Source organism: Alosa alosa, chromosome 4, assembly GCF_017589495.1.
Source record: "Alosa alosa isolate M-15738 ecotype Scorff River chromosome 4, AALO_Geno_1.1, whole genome shotgun sequence".
Taxonomy (NCBI): Eukaryota; Metazoa; Chordata; class Actinopteri; order Clupeiformes; family Clupeidae; genus Alosa; species Alosa alosa.
This window is the reverse complement of record NC_063192.1, coordinates 3,082,599-3,108,798: the sequence shown is the minus strand read 5'-3', so window position 1 is coordinate 3,108,798 and position 26,200 is coordinate 3,082,599. Positions and strand designations below refer to the sequence as shown.

The following is a 26,200-nucleotide window of genomic DNA, read 5'->3' as shown; positions in this document are numbered from 1 at the left end:
CTGGCAATACTTGTTTATAAGACGTTTGGTGATTAATTGATAGCTGTTTTGGGGACGTTAAACGTTCTTTATAATGAGCGCATCCGGGGAGTAAAAGCGACTGTTACGCGCTGCTGTTACAACTGTAGGCTACAATGATTGCAATACAAAAATATGCGTGTTAGTTTAGTTTGTTTTGTGATGTTTTGCACTTTTGCCTCATGTGTTTTCAGGTTTGAGGGTTTTTGGCAAGATTGACCTTGGTTAGACTCTGCTATTTCTCCATTATGGAAAATAAAGTAAATTTTCGACACGCCTGTTATTAGTTCAATAACAAATGTTGCTTGTTAAAACATGTGACTAGTGAAACTCAAATGATTTTAGAAATATTTAGCCAAAGCCAAAAGTGTTAGAGAGGAGAGGCCGGTGCAGCTCAGATGTCTTCTTAATTTTCTTTATTCTTTAGTAAAGGTGCAGAACATTATTAAACTTTGACTAGCGTTTGATGTTAGTTAGTCAAAAACATCGACACATCGGAAATGTTAGTCAAAGTTTAATAATGTTCTGCACCTTTTTACTAAGAGATTAAAGAAAATTAAGAAGTATCTATTCACCGGCTCTCTAAAATATCTGTCCTGGCCTGGTTGCAACGGATTGTGGCCAAGCGACTGACAGAAGCGGAGAACCCTCCTTTGTCTACCAAAAGTGTTACTTTGTGCCCAGCGGCTCCCCACTGCTTGTGAAAGAAGGGGATGGGGGAGGGGCTTAGCGTGAAAAAGCTTAATGTCACAAAAGCGGCAGCGAGTCGTTTTAGGCTAAAGGCCTTCATAATGGTAGGCTACAGGAAGTGGGGGAGGGTATGGGATGACCAGAGCCGTCATCTATCGTCTTTCAGGCACACAGCTCGTTATATAGCCTATCGACTGCCTTAACAGATAGGCTTTGCTCTTGGGTTTGGCCTTAGGCCTACAGCGAACTCCATGCTCTTGTTGCTTGCAGTTTGTTAAATAAAGCGATGCAGATTACATTATTTATTTCTGATTAATTGCGTCTTTTTGATGTATTTTTGCAACATTTGCTTGTTAGGCTGGGCTACTGTCAATGTCCTGTACAGGTCAATGTTCAACAATTGCTGGTGTAGGCCTAGGCTATTAATCAATTAGGGACTGTTAGTTATTTATTTAATTAAGGGGCTACCGGAGGAGTTTTGGGAGGCGTTAGTCAAAAAGGCGTGACCCTCCCTCGCCAGCAAGAATTTTTCTATGACCCTCCAAATGATTGAGAAAAACGCATGACCCTCCCCAGTCCCAACAATTTATTGATGCCTTAGGCTACTGGGTCAATTTGGGAGCTTGCATACTCTGACTCCTTCCTTGAAATGCCTTGAAAAGGCTGTCGTTTACACAATTTCACAAAAATAATCACCCTGACGAAACAAACCTGTCAACTTTTCCCGGTTTATCGCGTATTTTTAACTTTTCCTCGCTGTCTTAGGAGGAGCTGCAGGGCCCGTCAAGGGATGCGAGGCCCTGTCTGGGCTTGACAGATGCAAGGCCTTTTCACTTACGTGCATGAAATCATCGCGATAGCACACTTTACACACATAGCCAAGGCTACCGTCGGTGTATTTTAATAGTAGCCTAGTCTAATAAGCTACACCAGCTTGCCTTTAAGAGGGGAAATTCAATTGTATAGCCTATAACATTAGCTGAGTCACATATTTTGCCATATGGTGTTTATCATATGCTACATCACACCAAAACCAAATAGTGTAACAAAGGCGAACACTTTAACGGGGGAATTAATTGGGCATGAATCATTGTGCTGAACGGTATTTGTCAATGAGCAGAAACACACCACGACATTCAAACTATTGATAAGATGTACTGGTCTGTATCTATAGGCTAATATTGGACAAATAAATGACACTGACTTCGCCATATCCTGACTCAGGAAAAAAACATTTTCTTGCTTTGCGCAAACTCAGCAATGAAATCATAGGCCAGTTTGCAGGTAGCCTAACGTCTTTTCATAGAAGGAGAGCCCAGTCTCTCCTGTGACATGGAGGTCGCAAATAGTTTTTAATAGCCTGTTCAACCAGAAAAGCCGTTCACCCAATGTAATTTCAAAGTTCGGAAAGCTTCATCTTTTTGAAGTTTTAAGTGCAGTGGCCCGTATCTGCCCCCTTTGGAGTTATATCTCGAGCCTATTATAAGGTCCAGTCGCGTTATGTCCTGGGATTGGATGTGCTCAAAAGAAAAGAAAAACACTTTTTTATAGATGGTTATGAGGAGCAATGTGAGAGAGAAATTTGATGATCATTGATCGTTGTTTTGGGACGTTAAGCCTTTTCCATAGGCGTCAGTGAAGGAGATTGAAGAATGACCATTTTTTTATACAAAAATATTTCTTAACTACAAAAACTCAGTGTCATTCAGACTCAACCCTCTTGTTGTTTTATTATCTTTTTTCGTTTGTCGTTTGAACGTTGGCAAGCAGGCATATTGCGGTTGCAATTTAAGTGAAATTTCTACAGTAGGCCTACAACATGCTGTTCGGCTGGGCTACTGTCAATGTACTTAATACAGGTAAATGTTCAACAATTGCTGGTGTACAGGTTATATAATCAATTAGCTAAATCATTTGTCCAGCTGTTTAAAAATTTTTTTCGTGCTACATTCAAAGCGCCAAAGGTGCTTTGATATATTTTTTCGTTTGAGCGCGTCGGCAAGCAGGCATGCTTTGGTTGCAATGAATGAGGATAATTGCTTTTTGCATTATTTTGAATATGACTCGCCCAGTCTCAACAGCACGTACTTTTCCACACGCTAAGTTCTAACACATATACTGTAGGCCTATCCCTCTCGCTTTTCTCTCTCTCCATCCCTGCACGGTGCTTTCTTAAAGGAGCTGCACCATTTTACAACAATTGCATCTACATTTTCATATTAGAATGTTCTGTCAAGTGTAAGCTTAAACTACCGTGATCAATTTAAGTTCCCGTGCCCCCGCTGCGTCATGGAAGCAGTAAGTCAGTCGCATCAAAAATAGTAGTGGCACCCAAGTGACACCTTGTGGTTGTTTGTGTCAACTGCAGTTTGTGCCATTTCTGCTGAGAAAATGGGGTGCGTGATTCATGAAGGAACCCGTCCAAACTTAACGGGGACCCACTGTAGGGATAGACAGTAGCGAAAATGGAGACAGGGGAGGGAGGAGGAGAGGAGGGCATGGCCAATGTGCGTTTCGTCGTTTCTACCACTAGCAAATCATTGTGACATCATTGTTTTCCTACATGCTGCCCCCAACTGGATTGCCGTGTGGAGTGTGAATGAAATAAAACGAAATCCTGACAGATTGTGCCTTTAATGCGAGTATGGATCGTCTCAAAGTTTGGGACAACCAAACAGCCGTGTAGGCAAAGCAAATCCTAATTGTTAGGTTACCATAGCTCTTTTTTTCTCTAGGCCTGGGCCTATCGGAATCGCGACATAAGCACATTGGTTTCTTTTTTCTTTTCTTTCTTGTTCGCGTGTTGGGTAGTGAAGCGATGATGCATTTAAAGCAGTACATCATGTGAGCCAGAGCCGATATGGCCAGAACTGCTGCTCTGTAAAGGTATTTCTGTCCCACCCAAATTTGCTGAACTACTTGCGAAGTAGCCTATTCATCACAGACATCACATGCATCACTCGAAAGAGCTTTTTTTCAGCCTTTAAACGATGTAAGTGGTTAGTTGTTGTGGTAAACGGTTCGCGAGAAAAGTAACTTTAATTTAATCATATTTTTTTGCGCCTGTCTCCCTACCCATTCATCTTGGTGGAATACTTCGCGAACTTTCCCTCAACACATGACAAACCATATATCAGAATAAACAGCAGACCTTACCGGACATAAAGGTGTAAAGCATTCCCCTGCACAGTTAGCCATTCCAGAGTAATCCGGTTTTAAATTTGCAGCAATGTCTTTATGCATGTCTCCAACTTTGCGGTTCCTAATGTATTTCAATTGTTCAATAAGTCTACATAATTTTATAACAGGCCAAATACAAAATAAATGTTACAAATATCGCCTAGATAAGCATTACAATCAGAGGATATCCATATAGGGCAGACAGACACTCATGAGTTCATGCTTTGTTTTATCGCTGGATTTTAAGATAGCACATTATGTCAATCTATAAATTCACAAAGTCTCCAGTCATTCAATGCCTGCTAGAGTTGACTGTAGCTTGGAATGCAATCAGTTGCCATTATAGGCTGTCTCTATGATTGCTGCTTTTGATCAGTTAGATTTATTTGCAATCTCCTGTGGTGGGCTGGACATAGCATTGAAATGCCCGCCCAGATTCCCCTTTCCGCCTTGACCCATTCACACTGGTGGCAGAACGAAAAAACTCTGCAAAATGTCTAGGGGGCTTGGTAGTAAATTTGGCGAGACACTTTAGGCCCTTTCACACTGGCAAAATTGCCGCGATTTTATGTACCAGAATCGCGAGAACGACCGTCCCTTTCACATAGACCGAGGCGGAACGGCGGGACAAAAGGTCTCGCCAAATTTACTACCAAGCCCCCTAGACATTTTGCCGAGTTTTTTCATTCCGGCACCAGTGTGAATGGGTCAAAGCGGAAAGGGGGGACGTGGGCGTGGGAAAGGGACATGGGCGGGGGTGTCTAGTGACGCTACCAACCCACCACCGGGCGATTTAAAAACACACTGATCAGCTGATCAGAACGAACAACAACAACAACAACAAGGAGAAAGAAAACATGGCACACTGGGGAGACCAAGAAATCCGGACGCTCCTTGCCCTTAGGGGAGAAGATGAGGTGAGGCGCCACATGAACGGGACAGTAAAGGATGGTCCTATATTGGAAAGACTGGCCGGAAAACTCCGCGACCTCGGCTATGCACGGGACAAGATGCAGGTCACGAGCAAATTAAAAGGCCTGCGCAAAAAATTCTACAGCGTGAATGACCACAACGGTAGAAGTGGCAGGGGGAGACTGGATTGGCCATATTTCGACCTCTGTTGTGCGATTTGGGGGAGCAGCCACTCGGCCAACCCTGTCGCTCTTCAGAGCAGCATGGAGGCGACACCTGCATCCCCAGCATCCAGTGTCTGTTCTGGCGCCGACACCAGCGATTCCAACACCGAAAGCCAACAATCAGCCACCGATAACCAACCAGGTAAATTCGTAGGCCTACTCATTTTCGCAATTACAGGCCATAGCATTCCCCTGTGTGTTTCACCGATTTGTTTGCCTATGAAACAACCTGACTAAGTATGTTATATTATGTTTTCTAGAACCTCCAGCGAAAAGGCGAAAAAAAGCCACCCAAACCCAGTTCGTGGTGAAGGAGATCCAAGACTTGATCTTGGCCTTGGATCAAAAAGACAGGGAGGAAGAGCGCATTCGTTCAGAAAACCAACGCGCGCATGAAGACCAGCTCCGGAGAGAGGTGCAGGAGGCAGAGAGAGTGGCACGGGAGGCCGACAGGCGGGAGAGGGCAGAGCAGATGGGGTTGTTGGCTAACATGTTTAAGGACATCCAAAGGGACATGCAGTCGCAGTCTTCCCTTTTGCGGGACATGATTGCAAGAATACCAGTTCCTGTACCAGAGCACAGCACCCCACGCCACTAGCGTGCACCTGCTGCAGCGTCCTACCACTCTCCTCCGCCACCATTCCCCAGCTAACACATGGGCCGAAGTCACTAACGGGCCGTCTCGTCTTATCAGCAGCTGGAATGATCATATTGTTGTTTTTAATTTTGCGATTTTTTTAAAACATTTTTTAGCACTGCATATTTTGCAGCTATAGGGCTCTATCTTTGGTTAGAATGTTTTTGTATGTTTGTAAATAGTTATAATACACTGTTGCACTGATGTTTCATTTTGCACTTGTAAATAGTTCATGTTTGTAAATAGTTATAATATGCCTACATTGCACTGTTGGATGTTTCATTTTGCACTTGTAAATAGTTCAAGCACATTTCTTTCTATTAAAACATTTTTTATTTTAATCTTCCTATGCACTTCACTCATTCGCCAGACTTCACAAATACAGCCTAAGTCCACGGTTATTCAAATGTGGACGTCTAATCGGTGAATTCACACTTCTTATTGTAATGCTTAATGCATTGTATACCGATTGCTTTGGTAACTGCACCTGTTTAGAATATTGTGGACTTTAATGCTAGGAATGCCTGCTGTATTGTTCGAGGACAGGCGATAATGCTCTTGAACAAGAGTATAGGTATTACAATGCATTAAGCATTACATACCGATTGCTTTGGTAACTGCACCTGTTTAGAATATTGATTAGAAATGATGATATGTATAGGCTGTATGTGCTGACGTGTAAATAGCTACATTGCATAGGCCTATTTGCTAATATAGCCTAAAGACCTTCACTCAGGAATCATCACGTAGGTCTGTATCATCAATGTCTTTACTTACAATCACAATCGCAGCAATACTCCCGCCATGGTTATGAAAATTACACACCTGCTGCATCTGAAGGGTGCATATTCAGGCCTAAGCATATCAGTCTACACGCACGTCACGTTTAAATTTGCTAGCTGGTCCTGCCCATAGGTCCTGCCTCCTGGCTCCCCAAATCGCCGGAACTTGTTTACAGATTAGCAGGCCGGCAAATTTTCACCTCGCTTTCAGACACAAAAAGACGGCAAAAAGACGTCCCCTCTTCCCTGCAAATTTTGCGTAATCTCTGTGTGAAAGGGACTTTTGTCCCGCAGTTCCGCCTCGGTCTATGTGAAAGGGACCGTCGTTCCGCGATTCTGGTACATAAAATCGCGGCGATTTTGCCAGTGTGAAAGGGCCTAACGTAGCCATGGGGGCGGTCCTTGTCATTCCCGAGGTGCTCTGAATGCACCATTAGAACACGGAGACCGCCTCTTTAAAAGCAAGCAAAGCATGCGACCGAATCACAGATGCTCTAAGTGGGTAACCGAGTTACATCCTAGCTTGACATCCTAGCTTGAGAGGTTTCTAAACTCCTTTTCCCCATTGGTAACGGAGGCAGTGCTTATTAATGCTAAGCTGAGTAAACATTGTATACTGAACACGCTACCGTTCCTTCAAAGAAATAACAAATGTGTTGCCACACGCGACAACAATTACACATGAATAATAATAACTAACGCTTCACATGTTACTGCAGATAAGCACACAAACATATTTGCAAAGACTTACAGTCTCATGGACGCACGGTAGCAAAGCAACTCCAACGACAGGAAAAGTTCCTCCTCCACTCTGTGCGGTCGTAGATCCGCCGGTGCGAGGTAATTGACAGTTCTGATTGGTTCTCGAGCTGAGCACTGTATGGCCACAAAGTTAGCACGTGAACAGTGTGCAGAATCCTTGGCCCACGCATCATGGGCTGCTTGCAGCTGGGTACAACTAGTTGACAGCATGTTGAACAGTAGGCAAAACTAGACTGCATTTCCGGCGGGAACTGCGAAAGTGTCCTTGCCCTGGTCCGGTCACCAACGTGAGCAGACAGTGACATACGCTATGCTGAACCTGGCTTGATGCAAGCATTCTAACAGTGCCTTTCAGTGTTGGAGCAGTGGCAATACCTCAAAAGCTCTATTCAACTATTGCCTTGCGGAGTGAATGCAGTTCGTTGGATTTTACCTGTGGCCTGCCTTCGAATTTAGCTTCTATGACTAAAATCAAATCAATAAAATAAAACAACAGCAGTGATTGGCTGCAAAATAAATAATGTCCGCGCGTCTTGCACCTCTCAAACTGGGCTATCAGGTAACCTAGAGAAAAAATTTAAATTATGAAATATGACTAAGGCATTAAAATGCTGCTTGTTTGTCAGGATACTTTTTCACTGATTTATTTAAAAATATGAGCTATGAGTGTGAATGTTATATATTCCATCCCTAATTCTGTTTTACTGGTTTATTTGACAAATAATCTATATAGATTTGCTCTATAAAGACCTTATGTCTGTTTGGGATTGTTTTGAGATCCTACTGATGTATCTCAGAATAAAGGAATGTCTACAACATTAGTGATGTTTTTTTTTGTGTGTGTGCATGTCTCTAATAGCCACAATAGGAGTAATTTTAGCAACACCGTATTTTGTGTGGCCCATAACGACCCAGTGGATCATGAAAATGTGCCAAAATTCACATTCCTTGCTTGTTGTTGGTACATTAATCCCATTCAGATTGCCACTTATCTGAGATGTAAGAGTTCAGTATAGGTTTAAGGTCTGGGGCAGGGATTTGAGATTCTGTGACTTCTTCATTGAGGGCTTGCTTAGCAGCACTGTCCGCTTTCTCATTTCCCCTCAGACCAACATGGCCTGGGACCCAGCAAAAAACTACACTCAAGTTCTGGTTCTTTAGACGTTCTAGTTGATCAAGCTCAGCTTTGGTTGTACTTTTTGCGTGACATTAAAGCCTACTGTAATTACATTTATACATAGTTATTCTACTGATCTTTATACTATTCATCCTGCACATAGACTTATTCTTACTACTCTTATAATGTTGTTTCTGCACTACAATGACACTGTTTCCACACTGCACATAGCTGTATGTTATGTTCATATCTGTTTTATTATATTCTGTTAATACACTGCATATATCTATATTATTATTTATACTATTATAATGTTACTGCTACATCTACATACATTATTCTACTTATTGTATGAGATAACTGCTAATACACTGCACATATTTATATTTAATTCATATTACTCTAAACCACCCTCTGTAAATCAACTGTATACTACTGTCTACATTGCACTATATTTCTTGACCTGTCTCTGTATATTTCATCACCTTTCTATACTTTGCATCACATTGCATGCATACTGTAGCTACATGAATCACAGCTAAGATCCTTGGTTGCTATGAAGGTCAGTCGTTCTAAATGGATGGTTGCTATGGCCAAAGGCCAGTTATCTCTTCCGTTGTCAAGGGCATATCCTAACTTTATCTTATTTTAAACATCTCTATTTTACTTAGCCTACTTCCATACAGTGAGTCCCATTAAGAAGTGGCCACTTCATTCGCGCTTACCGTGATTCACGCAGCAACATTATTAAATTAATCTGTCACCATATGCCTATGCCAAAGTTTGCAAAGAGGAGAATCTTTTAATTTGATTCACAATGAAACGTTACATTTAATGTACATGTAAACAATGAGTAGGCTAGTTTTGGTTGTTGTTGGTGGTGTTACTGCATCCCTTAGTTATGCCTACAATGCAAAATTGTTCCCTAAGTGATTGTTAGACGCATTTCAAAACATCGCGGACTTGAAATGCCACCACAAAACATTGTTTGTGAATCGGTCTTATTAGGAGTCCTCCTTAGCTGTCACAGACTCAGGCGCTACTTTTAGGGCTAAAATGCTTCCTGAATTACTCTTAGTAAAATAAAATAGGAGTCCTAAAGTTACGAGTGACTAAGTTACGAGTACAAGCATCTCATATCAAATGACCATGGCATTACGCTAAGCAACATAAATCTCATAATGTTACAGCAACATCTCCTCCCTATGACCTAGCTAGCTAGCTTCTAGCCACACAAGAAATGAATGATGTTAAAATCTCCGCTTAGCACTCTAATAACAGAAGGGGCACATTTATGTGGACCACTACAACATGACTCATTATGTCTGTAACGTTAACTGTATAAAACACTTACTTTCATAAAGGAAGCACACCATCCAGCACATGGAAACCGATATTTTAGGTACTTGGCCACGAACTCAAAACTTGTCTCTCTGAAGCTCTGTTCTAGAATCTTTGCTCTAAAGTCTGTCCCCGTTGCTAAGCAACATCAAATAAACGAATAGACAGTTTTCCAGTATTAAATGTGTACGTGTGATTACGAATGGATGTGTGTGGTTTGCAATTAGAAATAACAAGAAATAACATTTCCAATAATTTCCCATGATAAATTACATAATATTTGCACCTTCCTTCCTTGTGAAGCTCACACTAATTCCACCACATTTAGTGAAATGTAATACAACGTTGCCACCTAGCGTTCAGTAGGCTATTTAAGATTAACGTGGCATTTCCTGCTTATTCTTTTGTCAACACCATGCTTTTAGGAAAACAATCTTTTTATCATAGTTCCCTCTTTAATGAGCGATTACCAGCTCGTTTTTGTAACAGAGATAGCTGTTTATTGTCCTTAGGTTTACAGAAACACCTATTCATATTAATACGTAGCCTATGGAGTGCTGCCGACCACTGTTCATTACGGCCCAGAATGCCTTGCATGTCTTTACAACAAAACAACCCAGTAAAACCTAATTTTCCGTAAACATATGAATTTGCATACTTGTAACATTTTTAATAATACTCTCCCATCATGATATTTAACAATAATGAAAATTTTAATTTGAATACCGTCAATGTGAAAACAACTCTATTATGTAAACTATATATGGCTACTGTTCTCCTTTATGTTTCAGTTTGTAAGTCCATACTATCCAATGGCAGAGCAAGGATTTCATGAGTGGGCAAGGTTGCCCGCAGACATTGTGGCTGCCCAGAGTCATTGAGCAAACTTGGAAGGCATTGTGATAGAAGTGAATGGTGCAAATGAGAATGTTGAGAGCTTTTTTAGCTTATTCTCACATTGGAGTCCCCAGTTCATATACAAAATTTGGTATCGATATGTGACAGTGTTCCTGAGATATGGACGACTTTCCTGTTTCGGAGCTTCGCCGCCAATTTCATTTGGCTGTGACGGGCAAACGCTTTCGAAAATCAAAAATCCTTCCGGTAACTTTTGTGAGGCTTTGTCCAAGGATAATGTACTTCAAGTTTCGTGGCGTTAGGATCAAATTTGTGACCTGTGAAAATTTTGTTTCGCTTTCTGTTCAATCCAATATGGCGGACGAACGGCATGCCCACCTGACGTCATCTTCGCGACCAACTTACACCGGTACTGACCGAACGTTTTAAAGTTGGAACGGTGTCTCTGTCTCAAAGGGCCTAGGCGCTAGGGCTGACAAAAAATTAGGGAGACGGGAAAAATAATAATAACTAGACTGCATTTCCGGCGGGAACTGCGAAAGTGTGCTTGCCCTGGTCCGGTCAGCAACGTGAGCAGACAGTGGCATACGCTATGCTGAACCTGGCTTGATCCAGGCATTGTAACGGTGCCTTTCAGTGTTGGAGCAGTGGCAATATCCCAAAAGCTCTAGGAGAGGGCTATTCAACTATTGGCTTGCGGGTTGAATGTGATTCGTTGGATTTTACCTTTGGCCTGCCTTGATTTAGCTTCTATGACTGAGATCAAATCAATAAAATAAAATGACAGCAGTGATTGGCTGCAAAAATAAATAATGTCCGTGTCTTAGCCTCTCAAACTGGGCTATCAGGTAACCTACAGAGGAATTGAAATTATGAAATATGACCAAGGCATTAAAAGCTACTTGTTTGTCAGGATACTTTTTTCACTGATTTATTTTAAAAAAATATGAGCTATGAGTGTGAATGTTATATATTCCATCCCACAAATTATGTTTTACTGGTTTATTTGACAAATAATCTATATGGATTTGCTCTATAAAGACCGTATGTCTGTTTGGGATTGTTTTGTGAGCCTGGGGTTGTTTTGAGAGCCTATTGATGTAGCCTATCTCAGAATAAAGGGAATACTTCATATTACTCTAAACCACCGTCTGTAAATCAACTGTATACTACTGTCTACATTGCACTATATTTCTTGATCTGTCTCTGTATGTTTCATCACCTTTCTATACTTTGCCTCACATTGCAACACAGCTCAGATCTTTGGTTGCTATGAAGGACAGTCGTTCTAAATGGATGGTTGCTATGGCCAAAGGCCAGTTCTATCTCTGCCGTTGTCAAGCGGGCATATCGTAGAATTCTGATTAACCTTATCTTATTTAAAACATCTCTATTTTACTTATCCCACTTCCATACAGTGGGTCCCATTAAGAAGTGGCCACTTCATTCACGCCACCGTGATTCACACAGCAGCATTAATAAATTAATCTGTCACCATATGCCTATGCTTACGTTTGCAAAGAAAACATTTTAATTTGATCCACATGAAACGTTACATTTCATGTACATGTTGACAATGAGTAGGCTAGTTTTTGGTTGTTGGTGGTGTTATTGCATCCCTTAGTTATGCCTACAATGCAAGTTCCCTCCTTGATTGGAAGCTCACAGACAATAGTAGGCGATTTCAAAACATCGCGTTTGGAGTCCTTGCCACTTCTTTTAAGCCGTCACAGACGTAGGTGCTACTTTTAGGGCTAAAGTGCTTAGTGAATTACTGTTAGTAAAAAAAAATAGCAGTCCTAAAGTTACACGTGAGCCGGAATTATTCTGAGTGCAAGCATCTCATATCAAATGACCATGGCATTCGCTAAACAACATAAATCCCAATTAGCAACATAGCACTACATCTCCTCCTCCTATAGCTAGCCACACAAGAAATTAATGATACTAAATCTCTGCTTAGCATGCTTCTCCGCTTAGCATTCTAATAACAGAAGGGGCACATTTATGTTGACCACTACAACATGACTCATTATGTCTGTAACGTTAACTGTATAAAACACTTACTTTCATAAAGGGCCGCGACACCATCAGCACATGGAAACCGATATTTTTAGGTTCTTGGCCACAAACTCAAAAGCGTGTCTCTCTGAAGCCCTGTTCTAGAATCTTTTGCTCTGAAGGCTGTGTTGCTAAGGCAACATCAAATAAATGAAATGATAGTCTTTCAGTATTAAATGTGTAACGCGGTGATTCGAATGGATGTGTGTGGTTTGGCAATTAGAATAAACAAGAAATAACATTTCCAATAATTTCCCATGATAAATTACATAATATTTGCACCTTCCTTACTTGGGAATCTCACACCATTATTTCAAGTAGGCTACACTAGTGAAATGTAATACAACGTTGCCACCTAGCGTTCAGATAGTTCTAGGCTATTTAACATTAACATGACATTGATTGTTTATTCTTTCGTCAACTCCATGCTTTTAGGAAAACAATCTTTTATCATAGTACCCTCTTCAATGAGCGATTACCAGCTCGTTTTTGTAACAGAGATAGCTGTTTATTATCCCTAGGTTTACAGAAACACCTATTCATATTAATATTTAGCTCATGGAGTGCTGCCCGACCACTGTTCATTCACGCCCAGAATGCCTTGCATGTCTTTACAACAAAACAACACAGTAAAACCTAAATGCCCGTAAACATATGCATTTGCATACTTGTAAAATTTTAATAATACTCTCCCATCATGATATTTAACAATAATGAAAAATGTAATTTGAATACCGTTAATGTGAAAACAACTCTATTATGTAAGCTATATATAGGTACTGTTCTCCTTGTGTTTCAGTTCGTAAGTCCATACTATCCCATGGCAGAGCAAGGATTTCATGATTGGGCAAGGTTGCCCGGAGACATTGTGGCTACACGGAGATATTGGGCATACTTGAAAGGCATTGTGATAGAAGGTGAATGGTGAGAGTTACCAAATACCTGTGGGTGGTTTGCCAAATGATGAAAACTTGTGGAATATTTCTATTTTTTTTTAGCTTATGCACCCTCACACTGGAGTCCCCAGTTCATATACAAAATTTGGTATCGATATGTGACAGTGTTCCTGAGATATGGATGACTTCCTGTTTCGAGACTTAGCCCGCCGATTTCGTTTGGCTGTGACGGGCAAACGCTTTTTGAAAATCAAAAAAATCCTTCCAGTAACTTTTGTGAGGCTTGGTCCAGGATAATGTACGTCAAGTTTCGTGGCGTTGGGATCAAATTTGTGACCTGTGAAAATTTAGTTTTCGCTTTCTGTTCAATCCAATATGGCGGACGAACGGCACGCCCACCTGGCGCCATCTTCGCGACCAACTTACACCGGTACTGACCGGACGTTTTAAAGTTGGAACGGTGTCTGTCTCAAAGGGCCTAGGCTTAGGGCTGACAAAAAATTAGGGAGGCGGGAAAAATAATAATAAAACTTAAAACTTAAGAACAATAAGTGTGCTGCTTTGCAAGCACACTTAAATATAACCATAGCCCGGTGATTTCGGGTCCGAAACAAAACAAACATGAGGTAGCATAGTTTTTAGTTTTACATATGCTTTGATTGTTTGGGCCCATTTGTTCAAAAGAAACGTGATCGGATTTCGGGTCATCGGATTTTAGTTACCGGATTTTGGCTAACGGATTGGATCAAATCTTGAAAAAAGCTTGTTCAAGGGAAACAAGGATCCTGAAATTGGATTAGATCATATAATCTATTCTTGGTTTTGATCTGGATAAAACCCTTCACTTTGTGGTTCAAAACTTTTGAGTTGGATTGGAATAAATTTGATGCATAAAAGGATTACCCTGTGCTGTAGCGTTATAGTGTGCTAACCTCCACAACCCTAATAGTATTCTAACAATACCCTATTCTAGTGTGCTAACCTCCACAACCCAACAGTATTCTAACAGTAGTATTCTAGTGCTAATCTCCACAACTCAATAGTATTCTAACAATATTCTATTCTACAGGACTATGCATTTGTCATGGATAAGATGAAAGGGTCTGATAATGGAAGGCAGTGTTGCCCAAAGAATGGAATTGTATTTTTGGTGGTAGGTGAAGGGGTGGGGTGGGTTCTGTGTTGGGAGTCAATAAGATGAACAGCCTATAATTATGCAGTTATACTTGCCTTTACAACAAGTCCTGACAAGTAGCTGTAACGTTAGTGTGCTAACCTCCACAACCAACAGTATTCTTAAAGTATTCAATTCTAGTATCACGAACCTCCACAACCTAAATGAAGGAATTGTAGGGGCGATGTGGGTCGAGGTAGAGTGAGTGTGTGGCGAGCAGGCAGAGCCTCGGTTATTTGAGTTTCAATTCATCTTTTCTTTTGTTCTTTACTTGTATGTGTGCTGCATCAAAGAGGAAGAGGCTGCATCAAAGTCCGCTGATCGAAGCATTCCTATATACTCAATCGGGTTGTCGGGATTGCAATGACCAGGGGCGTCGTCCAGAAATAAACTTGAGACCGAAGGAAAGCGGCCATAACATCATGCGGATCACGAACCGGCCAGGAATTTTAATTTGGTCAAAGTCCATTGATGAGAAGCATTCCCCCTATACTCAGTAAAAAGCACAAGATAGATAAACGCAAACAGTTACAAACAGTCCAGTCTCTTGGCTTAATAAGATGTCATGACCCGATCGGGGAGCGATGACCTGAGGCAGCGTCATTAAAACAATGTGAGACAGCGGAATACTGCGTAACACGCGGTGCAACAGGCGGAGAACCCGGCGATGCAATTCTTAAAGTGCTATATAGCACAAGCGCTGCCCTTTTCTATGTGTGCCGCGGAGGCGCTGATTAATGCAGTGCTTATTTTTATACATGATTAGAGTCTCGTAGCGGCTACGTGTGTAGGTCAAAGTCCGCCGATCGCGGCATTCCCCTATTTTGTAAAATTGATTTTTATTCCTCTGGGTGTTGCAATTGATATCAATGATCAATATGATTGCCCTCAGTAAAAAAGCACAAGAAACAGGACGCAAACAGTTACAAACAGTCACAAACAGTCAGTCTCTTGACTTAATAAGATGTCGTGGGCAATCGGGATCGCAATGACCAGGGGGCGTCGTCGTGTAAAACAACGTGAGACCGCGGAAACGGCCGTAACATCAGGCCGGATGCGAACCGGCGATGCAATTCTTAAAAGTTTTAAAGTGCTATGTAGCACAGTGCTCATTATATACATGATTTTTCTATGTGTGCCACGGAGACGCTGTTGATTAATGCAGTGTTACAAAAACTCGGTATCTTATATACATGATTAGAGTCGTCGTGTAAAACAACGGTAACATCGCTGGCTACAATTCTTAAAAAGTGCGTAGCACAGCCCTGCCTTTCTATGGTCAAAGTCCATGATTAGAGTCCGTCGTGGGCATTCATTCCCTATTTTGTAAAATTGATTTTTATTCCTCTGGGTGTTGCAATTGATATCAATGATCAATATGATTGCCCTCAGTAAAAAAGCACAAGAAACAGGACGCAAACAGTTGCAAACAGTCAGTATCTTGGCTTAATAAGATGTCGTGGGCAATCGGGAACGCAATGAACAGGGGGCGTAGTCGCGTAAAACAATGTGAGACCGCGGAATACTGCCCTAACGGCGCACGGTGCATCAGGCCGGATTCGAACAGGCGATTCAATTCTTAAAGTGCTATATAGCACAGCGCTGCCTTTTCTATGTGTGCCACAAAGACGCTGATTAATGCAGTGCTTATTATATACATGATTAGAGTCTCGTGACGCCGGCTACTGCGTGTGTAGGTCAAAGTCCGCTGATCGCGGCATTCCCCTATTTTGTAAAATTGATTTTTATTCCTCTGGGTGTTGCAATTGATATCAATGATCAATATGATTGCCCTCAGTAAAAAAGCACAAGAAACAGGACGCAAACAGTTACAAACAGTCAGTATCTTGGCTTAATAAGATGTCGTGGGCAATCGGGAACGCAATGAACAGGGGGCGTCGTCGCGTAAAACAACGTGAGACCGCGGAATACTGCCCTAATGGCGCACGGTGCATCAGGCCGGATTCGAACAGGCGATGCAATTCTTAAAGTGCTATATAGCACAGCGCTGCCTTTTCTATGTGTGCCACAAAGACGCTGATTAATGCAGTGCTTATTATATACATGATTAGAGTCTCGTGACGCCGGCTACTGCGTGTGTAGGTCAAAGTCCGCTGATCGCGGCATTCCCTATTTTGTAAAATTGATTTTTATTCCTCTGGGTGTTGCAATTGATATCAATGATCAATATGATTGCCCTCAGTAAAAAAGCACAAGAAACAGGATGCAAACAGTTACAAACAGTCAGGCTCTTGGCTTAATAAGATGTCGCGGCCGATCGGGAACGCGATGACCACAGGGCAGTGTCACGTAAAACAGTGTGAGACCGCAGAATACTGCCGCAACAGTGCACGATGCAACAGGCCGGATTCGAACCGGATGCAATTCTTAAAGTGCTATATAGCACAGCGCTGCCTTTTCTATGTGTGCCACGGAGACGCTGATTAATGCAGTGCTTATTATATACATGATTAGAGTCTCGTGACGCTGGCTACTGCGTTTGTAGGTCAAAGTCCGCCGATCGCGGCATTCCCCTATTTTGTAAAATTGATTTTTATTCCTCTGCGTGTTGCAATTGATATCAATGATCAATACGATTGCCCTCAGTAAGAAAGCACAAGAAACAGGACGCAAACAGTTACAAACAGTCAGTATCTTGGCTTAATAAGATGTCGTGGGCAATCGGGAACGCAATGAACAGGGGGCGTCGTCGTGTAAAACAACGTGAGACCGCGGAAACGGCCGTAACATCAGGCCGGATGCGAACTGGCGATACAATTCTTAAAGTGCTATGTAGCACAGCCCTGCCTTTTCTATGTGTGCCACGGAGACGCTGATTAACGCAGTGCTCATTATATATATGATTAGAGTCTCGTGACGCCGGCTACTGCGTCTGTAGGTGAAAGTCCGCTGATCGCGGCATCCCCCTATTTTGTAAAATTGATTTTTATTCCTCTGGGTGTTGCAATTGATATCAATGATCAATATGTGGCAAGTGGTAGAGATTTTACACAATAGCTGACTATTTTACTGATGGGACTTTAGCCCAAAGATATAATTCAGAGATTAACATCCTTAACCCAGTAAGGCACTCAGGTTCGTAGAACTGACAGAGACATGATTCCATAAAAACAATTATTTATTTTTACACTGTAAATTCACATACACATAAAACAGGAAGAGGGCTGAGGCTTACCGGTGGGAGGGCAGTGGATAATAATGAGTATCCGAAGGAGGCACCCAATCCTGCGTGCTTGGTCACACACACACACACACACACACACACACACACACACACACACACGCGGCAATGATACACTCAGTGAGAGACAAATGTCACAGCACACAAAGATGGGAACCCATCACCACCAGGAAGTGCTCCCACTTTCGGCTCTCAGCACCTAAACAGAGGGGACGGACAAGGATTACAGACAGCTCACATAAAGTGTAACAAAGTAAATCAAACAACAACCAATAAAACAAACAGTCACACTAAGGATCCGCAGCTTCACAGCCTCCCCTTAGTGAGGACAAAACAAATGAACAAAGATTAGTGCAAACAGAAAGACAAATCACAAAACAAAGGTCAACACTTTGGCGATCAACAGCACTAGGAGAAACGGCCTCCAGTCAAGTGTATAAGAAACAAAGAAACAGACAGACAAACGTAGGCTACAAACAACACAGACAATAACAGGATGCAACGCAGAACAGAGAAAAACAATCAATAAAATGGGGTCCGTTCGTCAAGCACCCATTCCTTCCTAACGAGCTATAGCACCGAATGAGTTCCAGTGGCTTTCTAGTCCAAGGCCTCTATGCGTAGTCCCACTAGCGTAGGCTACGACAAGCTAGCTGCAGGCCACGTTAACCGCGGGACCAGTGGTGCTGATTAGACGGGCACATGAAGAAGTCGTAGGCTAAAAATTACGTAGGCAAAGCAGCAGAGTTCTTATCAATGTAGCCAATTGACAGCCGCTCCCCTGCTACATAGTGATCCCTGGAACACACAAAATACTCACTTAAAACGGGAACTACTTTCGAGTACTTCACCGTACAAATGGATATAACATACCGGGGACTGCACTGGACGACATCCAGCCAGCGGGAGGCCAATGCCGCACAGGGAGGGGAGACTCTACGACAAAGCACTAAGTGTGAGTAACAATATAAAAAGACTTTACCAGTAAAATAGCACAGGAAGCGCGTGATCATACCTGCAGCGATGGCAATTGTCAGGGCGGCAAAAAAGGCTGGCCTTTGATGTCTGGCATAACACAATGAGGGTCCTTGAATTTAAATAGAGGCACTGTTGTACTGATTGGCTCTCGGTAGCCAGATATGGGCCACTCACGATGCCGCCACCTGTGCTTGAATAAAAAAGTGGGCACTGCACCACTTCATTCTGCTACAACCACGATTGCCTTATGTAAAAAGCACAATATCAAAATATTTTTTGATAAAAACGGTCAAAACTGTGAGATGAGCACAACGCCAGATCTGTCCTCAGACCAGCTTCTTGCTATGTGCAATTCTACTTTTATTTATTTGTTTTAGATTTATTTCACACTATTTGAGCCAATGGTAGAATACTCTAAAAGCAAAATGGGATGTTGATATTTTATGAAGCCATGAATGAATCATCATGCCTATGATCCAAACATAGACAACATGATCAAATAGCCTAGTTAGGCCTATACTTAAATTGTCTGATATAAACCAAATCAACTTTCACCTATGTGTTTGCAGTTAATATTTATGCAACAGAAAGCAAACAGTTACAAACAGTCACGCACTTGGCTTCATAAGATGTCGCGTGCCAGCGTGCACTCGGGAAAGCGCTGACCACCGTCAGACAGCGTAGCGTAATATAATAGACCGCGTGACAACGGCCGCCACATTTAATTTGAAAAGCTGACGTCATAACTCCATAACGTTGTTCGTCCACCTGACTCCTGCACACGTTAACTTGCACACGGGAAAAGAACTGTATAGCGGACGCTCTTGTCCAGCCCTGTGTGTTAAGTGTCAATAGAAACTGTGGTGTGTGAACTGAATGTGTGTGTTCCCAATTGTGAATGGACATTAACCAGAGGAGAAGCCTACGCATGCATGCAGACATAATTTCACTGAATGTCTTACTTCCAGTAACTATATGCATGTGACAATAAACTTTCTTGTAGGCTATCCTTGTATCCTTGTATGCCTAGCTAGCCTGTGTCATGCCAACGTGCGAGAAGAGCATTAGGCCTTGCTGTTAAGTTGTCTCCACAGTGTGAGTGCATATACTATGTATTTTGTGCATTAGAATTAGTGGCTCATTCAGTGATCTCTCCCTCTCTTGCTGGACCTTTCGCAAGTGTTCTAAGACCTTAGATACTGTTGCTACGTCTGTCAAACATTGCGGAATTAACCAGGAAGTAACCGTAAACAACCATTGACAACAAGAGGGGAGACCGAGTATGGAGGATTTTAATGAAGAATTAAGCGAAATATTTTGGAGAAATACATCTTTGATATCATCGAGAGCAAGGCAAAAGGGTTTGGAGTTCGCTATGGAGGGCTATATTCACAATTTAGAGTTTACAAACGAGGGGGATAGTAATAGCCTACAATTCAAGCTAAAGCCTAACGAGAAGCCTCACCAACTTTTTTTACAATATACTAGTAATACTATTGTGGACCAGTCATGTTAGTGTACTGCAGGGTAAGTAAAAAAAAAATACAGCTGGTCGCTTTCAGTTAAAGCACCAGCTAAATGAATAGCTATCTTTGATATCTGTTACTAGTGACTTATGCCTGTGCTTGTACTTACGTTAATGATACCGTTAGGCTACAAGTTAGACTAACAGCTACTGTTCTAACAATGTACTGTCACATACGAGCGAATGAGTAAATAAAAACTACAATACAGTGTGCGTGTGTGTGGCCAACACGTAGCTAACCGAAACTAAGGATTTCTATATTAGCTTGCCAGGTTACTGTGCCCATGTTGTGGGTCTGGTATACACGCTGGACCTCTGGCGTGCGAAACAAGAAGAGGTAGCTTCAACAAGTGTTTCACAAACATGGCATCAACCAAGAGGGGGCAAAATATCAGCCACACCTGTAGTAAATTTAGTGGTTGCCAAGGCCAAAATTCAAAGAAAAAGGAAACCGATTGTCAATACCTACACACACAAGAAGTAAGATGTTTCTCTCTTCAGCACATTGTCAAAAACTTGTAGTTACAAACAAACAATGTATTAATGTACATGTGAACTTTTTTTTAGGAAAATGCTAGGGCCAGAAATATTCGATCTGCTTAGGGAAATTACAGATGCACCTATCAGCTACCTTGTAGATAAAGATGCACCTCAGCTGTGAAAGGCCAGAAATATGCCTTGGGATGTGGTCTAAGCCACCAGGTGAGAGAAATAACAAAAAAAGATGCAGTATCCAGGTTTATAATTTTTGTTTTATTATGTGTTCTTATATTGAGAATATATACATACTATAAGCATAGTCTTATTTATTACATTGCCAACCAACACATCACACTCACAGTTGTTACTTTCTCAAAATATGAGGCTGGAAATTGGACAGAGGGGTATTCCAGAAAGCAGGTTTACTGGCTTAACTGGGTATGTTAACCCAGAGTTAGCGGTAAACCTGGGATTTCAGTTCCAGAAAGCTCAAAAATGATCAGGCTATGTAAGTAACTATGGTAACACAGGCTCTGAACTGAACTGGATATGTAAACCCAGAGTAAACGGTAAACCTGGGATTTCAGTTCCAGAAAGCTAAAAAATGATCAGGCTATGTAAGTGTAACCCACAGGGAAAATAAATATTAGGATATAAAGTTAAATAGATAAATAGATAAGTTAATAAATATGCTAATACTTAAATATGTAAAACTACATTCAATATAATAGTTGTTGAGAACTTTCAAGAGTTTATTTGTAGGCACTCTAACCCATAGAACATTAAGACTGCCTTACAGCCAATCACAGTTCATACAGGGGTCCCCGGGTTTTGAGGAGTGCACGGCGCTGAAATAATACTCGGCGCTGGGGAGTAACGTTAGTCAAGGCTGACTACAGGTGAAAGGATCCAGATGTGAGAGATAATTTTGTAAATAAGCTATTTTGTTTTGGTATACCAGTTGTCTATTCGGGAACTGTGTGTAATGAGTTTGCTTGTAATAGTGTACAGACAAAAGTCTCATCAGTTAATGGCTATAGTGATGTGTGAGATAAGTGGCCTTCTTTAAACTAAGTAAGCTAGCCAGTTAACGAAGTTAGGTTAAGTGTCTGCTGCGCTCGACGACGGTGAAGGAAAACCAGATAGCGGTTTAGGCTACCGTGTGCCTTATACCTCCTCTGGCAACGCTGGACGTCTCGCTCTCACTCCCTCTTGGTTGGATGTTTTCCCCCGCTGCTGTACTGTCACTGCCTCAGGTCTGTGGAGCCTCATTGCTGGCGTGAGCTATCGTTGTTGGAGGTATCGTAACCCTTTTTGTTTTCAGGCTCAGCTGAGTGAAGCGGCTAGTCTGTTTGTAGCCTCACCGAGCACAAGCAACGACACAGGCCTGCAACGATAACTCCTCGATACCGTGCGGTATTGTGTGTGTGTGTAAAAGAGAGTGTATGTGTGGGCCCACATTGTTGTTGTCTTATGTGATGTTCAAATTGGTTGCCGTTGTCTGGCCTTAAGCCAGGCTAAGGGGTTTAGCATTGAATTGACAACCTTAGGGGTCGTTTAATATAGTATTTATACTATTACTCATACTTTAGTGTTTCTAAACCTAAACTTAGGCTATCTATTCATACTTTAATATTTCTAAACGTATACTTATTTAATCATACTGCAGTTCTTCTAAACCTAAACTTAGCCTATCAATTCATACTTTTAATATTTCTAAGCATTATACTTATTTAATCATACTGTGGTACTTCTAAACCTAACCTTGCTTAATCATATTGTGTTATTTATAAAATAAACCTTCTAACTCCGCTGTGCTAAAGATATTTTACAGAAGTGTGTTTACATCTATTACACTTGCTGGTCAAGTTCGTCAAGCCACAGGTTTTATATTGTATTTATTGATTGTTTTTATATCCTGGTATTATTCATACTATCTAGTCAGTTGGCAACTGATTGTACATTAGCTATACATAATTTATATATTCATTGTTAAACATACAGCATTTATATTTCACATTTATATATTTATTGTTATTTATAACTTTCCCATATCCTTACCTTTGTTAGTAGAAATAAATTAACAGCATTTGGCATTAAAACTGTGGTATTTGTCTTGATGAGGGGATATTTATTAATTGTTCAGAAATGGTCATACTTGGAAATTTGATTTAACTAAGCGTTAAAAGTAGTGACACAAAAAAGTAAGGAGAGATCCACCGTAACAGAACTCAGGCCTTTACCTTAAGTGAAACTACAGGTAAAGGGCGTTACATAAATAACTATGGTAACATACGGTTGCACAAAGCACCTTAACTTAAGTTTTTCCCTTAAAATCTGATTTAAGGGTCCCTTAAAATAAAAACGGTTGCACAAACACCCTTAAGTTTTCTCCTTAAGGGTTCCTTAACATTTTCCCTTCGTATTTAAGGGTTTGTCCTTATCTTGTAAGAAATCCCTTAAACTGTTGCACAAAAGACCTTAGTAGTCTAACTAAGGGGAAAATCCTAAGGGACATCTGACTCTACCTTAACCATATTATTAACTGAATTGATGCTGATAAATGAAGTTTATTAACTACTTTTGACCATTCAAAACAATATAAAAATATGCTTCCTCTGTCAAATAGATAGGCCTATCAGAAACATGCCGTATTGTTATTGTTTCGTTTACTGTAGGCTAACGTTAACAATTAATGTGGATGTCTTGTTAGCCTATGAGCTTCGGTTCGGTTCGCTAGGCAAAACGTTGGTGCACTGATGACAGTCAGGATCATTTCTAACTTGCCAGTATTGTTCAGTTCATGTATATAACATGTTTTACTTGCTACCTGGATAATTTCCGCTAATATTATTAAGGTAAGATGAATGATAAGATATAAGCACTGTGTTCGTGGGTTAACTAACGGCATCAAGGCAAAGGCAGTTAGCTAGGCTACAGCTGTTGAACAATCTCCGTGGAAACTATAGAATTTTCATGCCGGAAAATCCCTTTCAGTGCAGTAAATCCCTTGACGTTTCTCCTTAACTAAGGAAACATTTTAAGGTATTCTGTGCAACACCCTTAAAGCCTGTGTTGCAGGTTAACCACCACTGTTGATTAATGGGTACATAAAGCACTCAATATATGTATATCATTTTTAAAAATGTCTCCAAATGGTGTTAAATGCCAGTTTTGTTGTTTTAGCATTAGCGGGTTTTGTAATGCAATTCGGATGACGCGTCACTTTGGGGACTACTCTGGCGCTTCATTCATTTCAATGGACATCGCGCTTACACTTTCTACATAAAGTTTGTATATTTACACTTCGAATTTCGTCACAGCATTTATATCACAGCTACCCTATGATCTACCAATGGTAATAACGGTGCCTGATATCAATTTAGTAATTTTTCTGAATTTCGGGAGGTCTCGTTTTGGAGGGTATGTTTTACATTCATTCCTATGGGAAACGGTCGCGGTTACACTTTCAACATAAAGTTTGTATATTTACACTTCGAATTTCGTTACAGCATTTATATGACAACGACCCTATGGTCTAACAAAGATAACAATGTCTTCCGATTTTAGTTTAATGCAATTTTCTGAATTTGAGAGGCCTCGTTATATAGGCTACATAATGCACCTATTCAGTTCAATGTATTATGCTTATAACATTACTTTTTTTGTTACTGTCAGTGAATAGCACCGAATGAAAGTCAACATTTTCTTTACATCTAGTGATGGTGATCATGTCGTTAGTTCAGATAAGTAGGCTACCGGGCAAACTTAGTCAGAAGATCAGAATATGAAGCATCATGATAGCTAGCTGGGCTAACTTTTTAGTCCCACCTGTGAGCCACCCCAGTTACTTAGCTTCTAGCCGCCGCCGACAGGGGCTGGTCGTGGTCTTCAGCATGAATATTTTCAATAACTACTGCTCGCGGATTGATTGCCACTGACATCGCCAGGGTACGGCTTACCAAAGAGGGAGATAATATGGGCAAGTCGCAGTTTTGCAGGTGCTTGTGTGGGCTGTGCCGTCCCGATGGAAACTGGTGGAGAGCTGCAGTAACTAGGGAAGCGAGTGCATTTTGGCCGCTGGTCGAGGAGCTCCCCTGTGACCAGCATATTACATGATCTATCTACCTATCTATCTACCTGTCTATATACATATCTAGGCTATCTATAGCCTATCTATTTATCTATAATCTGCGCTATCTACTGCTGAACAATCCCTTACTCGTCTCTTTTTACCCTCTCTCATTACTCTCAAGGGTCTCAAGGTGGGCTTTGGTCTGTAGTCTCCCCAAGGTGACGTAATGCAATGCATTGTGGGGAAAGGAGAATCACTTCAAACGCTGTGAAATAGTACCTGCTTTTTTCAGATTATATTCCGTTTTGTGATGCCCAACAACATCAAATACAATGGATAACAGTTTAAATGTTTATTATCAACAAGCAAATTGTGCAAATTCGTTGGAAAATGAACCCTGCAACACGGCCTTTAAGTAAATCCCTTACCTGAGGAGAAATTAAGTGTTAAGGGAAAAAACTTAAGGTGCTTTGTGCAACCGGCCACTGAACTTAACCTAGGGGGTAGGTTTTGTTTAGGTTATGTTCGGTTATTTTAGTGCATGTTCAATCAGGCCGCTATTTTTACACTTGTCACACAATGGCGTTTCATTTTGACGAAGGTCCAATTGACAAAGAAGCACAAAATCATGTAATATTCATCTGTGCAATTCACCGTGAGAGGGCGATAAGACCACGACATCACATGATAGCCTATCCATTATTTTCTAAACGAGTTTTTCAAGAGCGCTAGAGTTTTTCAGCTGAATCCTAAATATAGGCTGTAGGCTTGAAAAGCATTCTCCATCCCAACATTACACATGGTGGATTATAATAGAATAAAATAAATCTTTAATATAGGCTAGCTAGCCTACACCATAGTGGACATGTGTCTTTGGCCCACCAGACAGATGGAGAAACAACATCTCAGACACATTGAAGATATAATTAAAACAAGTACAGTAGCCTACAAAAAAGGGAAAACATATAGAAAATTAATAAATACGTTTAAATAAAGACTGCATAACAGCTGTCACGCAGGTAGGGCTATGCGTGTTGTCACTAAGTTTGGTTAAGAATGCTGATGGCATTTTGGTTAAAATAGTTTTTAATAGGCTACACACGCGCTCTCCGACTGGGAGTTTTTGTAGTGTCGGTTGGTGCGTAAAGTTTGCCTTGCGCTAAAGCAGTTCATTCGTTTTCATGGACACAAACCCACGAGGATCATTAGTAGGCCTACCCAACTGGCAGGTCAGCATCACTTAATGTGCACCGACGATAGGCTGTCTTAGCTGGTGAGCTTCAATTAA

The 26,200-nt window shown here is 41.2% G+C and overlaps 1 long non-coding RNA gene across 1 annotated transcript; it reads left to right on the top strand.

Moving 5' to 3' along the window:
* Positions 1–20,282: 20,282 nt before the first annotated feature.
* LOC125293816 lies at positions 20,283–21,300 on the top strand. Its single transcript, XR_007193436.1, has 3 exons — positions 20,283–20,359; positions 20,622–20,837; positions 20,925–21,300. It is a non-coding gene; the product is annotated as an uncharacterized LOC125293816 (long non-coding RNA).
* Positions 21,301–26,200: the final 4,900 nt, after the last annotated feature.